Raw genomic sequence first — 6219 nt, 5'->3', positions numbered from 1 at the left:
TAATACGAGAAATGCAATTTAGAGGAGAGGGAGAGGTGAGAAGAGAGAGTGGTAGGAATCAATCTAATCCTTGGGATCCTTGTCTGCAGGGAATAATGGACCGGTCCGCTGGAGAGATGATTGGTGTATTTCTTAGTCTGAGCCCAGCACAAAGGACTGAGCTTTATTCCATCTCAGTCACTCTTTGTCTGAGCTCAGATCATCTTGCTCTGCGCATCACATCTTGATAATGTTCCTGCTCTGCTTCCCGCCCTCAAAACACACCCCTGCTGGGTTTAACACTGCTCTAGTCTCACCACACTGTACCGCACACACACACCACTCCACACCTCACACACACCACTCCATACCTCACACCATACACACTTCACCTTACATTACACCTCACACCACAGACACCGCACACACACCTCACACCACCACACACCTCACACCACAACACAACACCATATCGCTCAATACTTTACAACATTACACCACAACAAAACAAATGATGTCATGCAGGATGTTTTCTCTGCTCAGCTCTGCTTGACACCTCCACCTCTCTCTCTCTCTCTCTCTCTCTCTCTCTCTCTCTCTCTCTCTCTCTCTCTCTCTCTCTCTCTCTCTCTCTCTCTCTCTCTCTCTCTCTCTCTCTCTCTCTCTCTCTCTCTCTCTCTCTCTCTCTCTCTCTCTCTCTCTCTCTCTCTCTCTCTCTCTCTCTCGCTCTCGCTCTCGCTCTCTCTCTCTTTCGCTCTCTCGCTCGCTCTCTCTCTCTCTCTCTGGCTGCTGTTCTGTTCTGTATGACAGAGGCCCACTGAGGATCTGTCCAGATCAGTGTGAAGAAAGAACAGATCAGATCTTCACTTTCCCCTCACAATGGCTCTTTATGGAGATATCTCTCCCATCAGGTATCAACCCTTATCTGATGATCCCCTGTACAACAGCATTGTGTGTAGGTGATGTTTGAGAAGGTGAAAAGGAGGGAAAGTGGAGAGGTTATCTCTGAATGAAGCTGGCAACGAAAGACAGGAAGACAGGTTTGAGATGCACAATACACTCTGATAGTGTGTGTGTCTGTGTGTGTGTGCTCTTGTGCATGTGCGGGCATTCATGTGTGCTTGCGTGCATCTAGAGGATAAGATCTATGGGAGTTGAAGAGATTCTTACCAGAACACAATAGTTCTCACTCTGTGGTTGATGACCTGTTTCCATCACCTAAATACCAAGATCCACCGGCATCACCTTCCAGGGAACAAACAAGCTTTATTTACAGCCGCGAGAAAGAGGGAGAGACATAAAGAGGGAAAATAACTGAACAATCGATAAAGAGACAGAGAGATTTTCTGGCGTAAACCAAAGGTGTCTGTAGTCCCAGCCTATTGTGTGAATCAGAGTGGAGCCAACCCTTGCATCCGCTAGGGGGCAGTCCAGCTCCACGCAGGCACACACAGAGACATCTGGGACTCACATGAAAGAACATTTCCTCAACAGATGGAATGTTTTTACTGTATGTTTCCCTTAATGATTAACAACATACATAACAGGCCTCATAACTGGTCCTAACAGGCTGCGCCGCAACAGAGGGATGATATGAGAACCACAGATCAGAGGGCAGCAAGAACCTCCAGCGATGGAGGGACCATTAGAGGAAGGAGCATCTCCACTCCCCGCTGGGCAGACAGACTCTCCTCTCTCAGCCTCTGATAAGTTTCCAACAGCAAACTTCAGCAGCAAAGCTGAACAAATGCTGCAGCATCTGGAGAGGGACACTGTCTTTGTTTGTTTACCTTCACTGGCAAGGGAAAGCGTGTGCCTGTGTGTGTGTGTGTGTGTGTGTGTGTGTATGTGTGTGTGTGTGTGTGTGAGTGTGTGTGTGTGTATGTGTGTGTGTGTGTGTGTATGTGTGTGTGTGTGTCGCCATGTTAAGGTATATGGGATTCTTTCACTAATTATCGGTTGAGATTGTTCTTCATAGCCTCCTGCTGTGCCAGACAAGGACTGGGAGCGACTACGATTTCAATCAACCGTAAGCCTGACTCTGTCTATCTCCCTCTCCTGCACACACACACACACACACACACACACACACACACACACACACTCACACACACACAGTGTCACATCTGTTTCCTATCGTCCCTTCTGTCCCAGGGAGCATGAGCAGCTCTGGTCTGTTGCTGTGGAGGCTGATGTTTCTACAGGTAAACAGGCTGAATAGAAGATGATTCCCTCTGTCAATCAACACAACGCTGCTATTGTATTTCAGCGATAGCTGTGCAGGGAGATAGCATTCTCCGACAGAGCAGTTTGAATTGGACAGATACAGAGGCTTACGGAGTTGCAATCACAGGGTTATGAGAATGTCTTTTGCGTTGGGCTGGTCTCTGTGTGTATGTGTGTGTGTGTGTGTGTGTGTGTGCATCACCCACAGTGCAGACAGGCTTTATTCATATTCAAGGTGCTCTTCTGATGAAGACGTGGATGGTAATTGATCCCTGCGGTTTTCCTTTGTGTTTACAGAGGACTGTGTGTGCGCACATGCATGTTTGTGAGAGTGTGTCACAGGAACTGTTTATCTGGCAGGTTTAGATACCAGGCCACATTATTAACAGTGAGTTGACACGAAAGTGCTGAGAAAATGGCTCAATGGCTTTATTCTTATATCAACAGTCAGGGCTGCCCTGGAGGACAGGCAGTTAGACACACATCAATCACTTTATTATGAGCCAGGCTTCCTTTCTGCCTGCCTGTCTGCGCTCCTGTTTGTCTGCCTGCCTGCCTGCCTGCCTGCCTGCCTGCCTGCCTGCCTGTCTGTCGGCCTGTCTGTCGGCCTGCCCGTCTGTCTGTCTGTCGGCCTGCCCGTCTGTCTGTCTGTCGGCCTGTCTGTCGGCCTGTCTGCCAGCCTCAACCTCAGCCTCAACCCCAGCCCCTAGACCCCATTACTGTCAACCTTTCAGTCTGCCATGCAACCTGCCATACTCGTGGTAACAATGCCTGCCCCTGAGGAGTCCCTCATCCCTCTCATTCATATGTATCTGTTTATTTGTTGGTGGATCTACCCACTCACCCGCCTGTCATTGTGGACAGGAAGAAAAGACCACCGTGACATTTGGAGGGGCACATTTCAATATGCCAATACACAAGGTGTTTGAGAATGTGTTCACCTCTAAAATAGATTCCACCAGAGCAAAACAGATAGAGCTGTGGCCCCGGATTCAATGGTGGGAGGAAACATTGCACTGTGTTTTCTAATGAGGAAAAGTGGATGGATTGATGGATGAATTGATGGGTGGAGAGATGGGTGGAGAGATGGATGGATAAATGGATGGATGGATGGAGAGTTGAGACTGTACTGTGTAACAGACGTGGTCTTGCAAGCTCCGTCAGAGGTATCGGGCAAATCGTCCCGCACTGGGTTCGAACTTACCACCTCTGGCTTCCCAAGCGCCACCACTACCAACTACGCCAACGGCCTGTTACATACCTGAGGAGTGAGTTTCACCGATACACACCGGCTACAACTGCATGGCAAACTTTCAAGGACCAAGTATTTCCCACACCTTCAGTGAGAGGCTGGGTGTCGGATCTGGACTCAACAATGACAGAAGTCTCACCTGATCTAATTCCATTGGCTGGTCTATTCTCACAGCGCTGGGTTCACAGTGTCAGGCTGTTCCATTCTCACACAGAAATGTGTTATAAACTGACAACATCAAAGATGTTCATATCACACAGGAAGAAATCCAGCCTCCAAAACGAGACTGTTCTGTCTCCAAAACATGATGACTAAGATGACTAGGAGTTATATTTACTCCAAAAACAGTCAAACTGTTTACTGAAAAGCAAAGCCTTGAAATGTCAGAGAAAGGTGCCTTAGTATTTTTGTGTGTGTCCGTACGTGGGTGGGTGTGTGTCCCTGTGTTTGTGTGTGTGTCTGTTTGCACGTGAGTATGTGTCCACATGTTTGTGTGTGTGTGTGTGTGCGTCTGCCCGTGTGTGTGTGTGTGTGGATCTCCCTTCCGCTCACTCACTCTCAGCAGGTGGGACAGCAAACCGAGATCAGTGGTAGTTTAATAAAGTCTTTGTTCCTGCGGAGGTTCCTGAGTTTGTGGGAACCGACTCCGAGAGGGGATCAGAGAGACAGCCAGACAGGGGGGCCCCCCAAGGAAGTCAGACCTGCACCCAGACACGACCTCAGAGGGGGTGGTACACACACACACACACACACACACACATACAGACACATAGACAGGGGCAGGAATGGATTGAGACTGTCAGATCTCTGACAAGGCCATCGGCTTGGTAGACCCAGCAGGAGACTAGAAGTCTGTGATGACTGAATGGGATTGTTTTTCTGCAAGAGAATGAGGGATCATGGGATGGGTTTATTTACTAGAGTTGCCGGAGGGGGATGTACAGAAAGACAAGATATGTATAGAACTGCTTCCATCATTCTTGAGACAGCTTTTATTCATGTGATTCAAACCATAACTCACGTCTCACCCCGACCCCCCGTCCCCGTCAACATACACACACACACACACACACAAACACACACACAGACCCTTTCTGTCCCTCTTTGGTTGCCGTATCTCACCGTCGCACCACATCTGTGGCAGAGCCGCAACCCGCTTCGGTTTCCATAACAACCATCACCAAGACAGACAGTTGCCATCTGGCGGCTGTCGATGAGCTAAAAGAGAAAAACGAAGCACTCAGGAAAAAACAGCTCAGTGCCAAAACGGGTCATTTCGTAGAAAAGGAGGATGTATCAATTCAGCAATAAAGCAGAATTCTCATTAGCCAATACATTTAGCAGACGCTCTTATCCAGAGCGACTTACAGTAAGTACAGGGACATTCCCCCGAGGCAAGTAGGGTGAAGTGCCTTGCCCAAGGACACAACGTCAGTTGGCATGACCGGGAATCGAACTGGCAACCTTCGGATTACTAGCCCGATTCCCTCACCGCTCAGCCACCTGACTCCAATACCAACCCAGGACTCTATCTTTCTCTTCTACTTTCCTTTTGCTCTATCACTCTTTCCATCCCTCCTTTGTTTCCACATGCCCAATCCTGAAAGAGCATGACATAGCTTTACTCCTGCTGTCCTACTACTGTGGCTACAGACAGGAAGCAGGCTCCTGGTGGAGGGTCTACATGGAGCTACAGACAGGAAGCAGGCTCCTGGTGGAGGGTCTACATGGAGCTACAGACAGGAAGCAGGCTCCTGGTGGAGGGTCTACATGGAGCTACAGACAGGAAGCAGGCTCCTGGTGGAGGGTCGTAGACCCTCTCTGGCCCATAACAGACACCATCTGCTCCCTGTTCAGCCATCGATGTCACGTCTGATCGTGTGTGCGGCATTAGGTTCCAACACTGCAGATTACGACGATTACAAATCACGACAGGGAGAGACAGACAAAATTCATATGGACATGAACAAACCCGTTCTAGGATGCGTTCTGTAAAGATGCTGAGGGGGTGGGGGGACTGGGGACTAGGGACTTGCTTTCCCACTAACGCAGAAACGTGCATTTTTTCACATCAATATTAAAGTGTCTGTCTGAGCCTGGAGAGCAGACCCCTGCCCCCAGACTTCCTGCCTCCTGGTTCCCACTGAGAGGCTGGACTAGGAGGATTAGGTGAAAATGAGATCGAGGGGCAGGTAATAATGAGACAGGAATGAGAGTTATAATGACAGACTGGATCAAATCCCCTCTGTCTGTCTGTCTCTGTCTGTCTGACTGTCTGACTGTCTCCCCCCTGGGTGGGGGTCCCACTGCCCCCGCCTAATCCTCACTTCCTCCAGTAATAAAGCTCCAAGACCACAGTGCTCAACATACACACACACACACACACTAAAACACACACTAAAGCCTTTCTTCCTACCCACAAAAATGCTAAGTTTACCTGAGGTGCAGTGTACCTAGTCAAAAATAGTTCAACTGTTTTCAAATTAAATGAACTCTCCACAGAATATAAATTATTGACTTAGCCCTTCCTCTGAGTGGGAGTACGTGTATCTTAGGTTTATCTGAGAAGTAATATAGGAGACTGAACACAGACCTCCTGATAGATCATGTAAGATAAAAAGGAGTTTTAATTACCAGTCACATTCCTTTTTTGTACAGGATGGACACACAGGAACAGAGATCCGAAACCACACACAAATGCACACACACACAAGCACACACACACAAATGCACACACACACAAGCACACACACAGTTTTGTC

This window comes from Osmerus eperlanus, chromosome 3 (genome assembly GCF_963692335.1).
Source record: "Osmerus eperlanus chromosome 3, fOsmEpe2.1, whole genome shotgun sequence".
NCBI classification, from domain to species: domain Eukaryota; kingdom Metazoa; phylum Chordata; class Actinopteri; order Osmeriformes; family Osmeridae; genus Osmerus; species Osmerus eperlanus.
Note: the sequence above shows the minus strand (reverse complement) of the source record.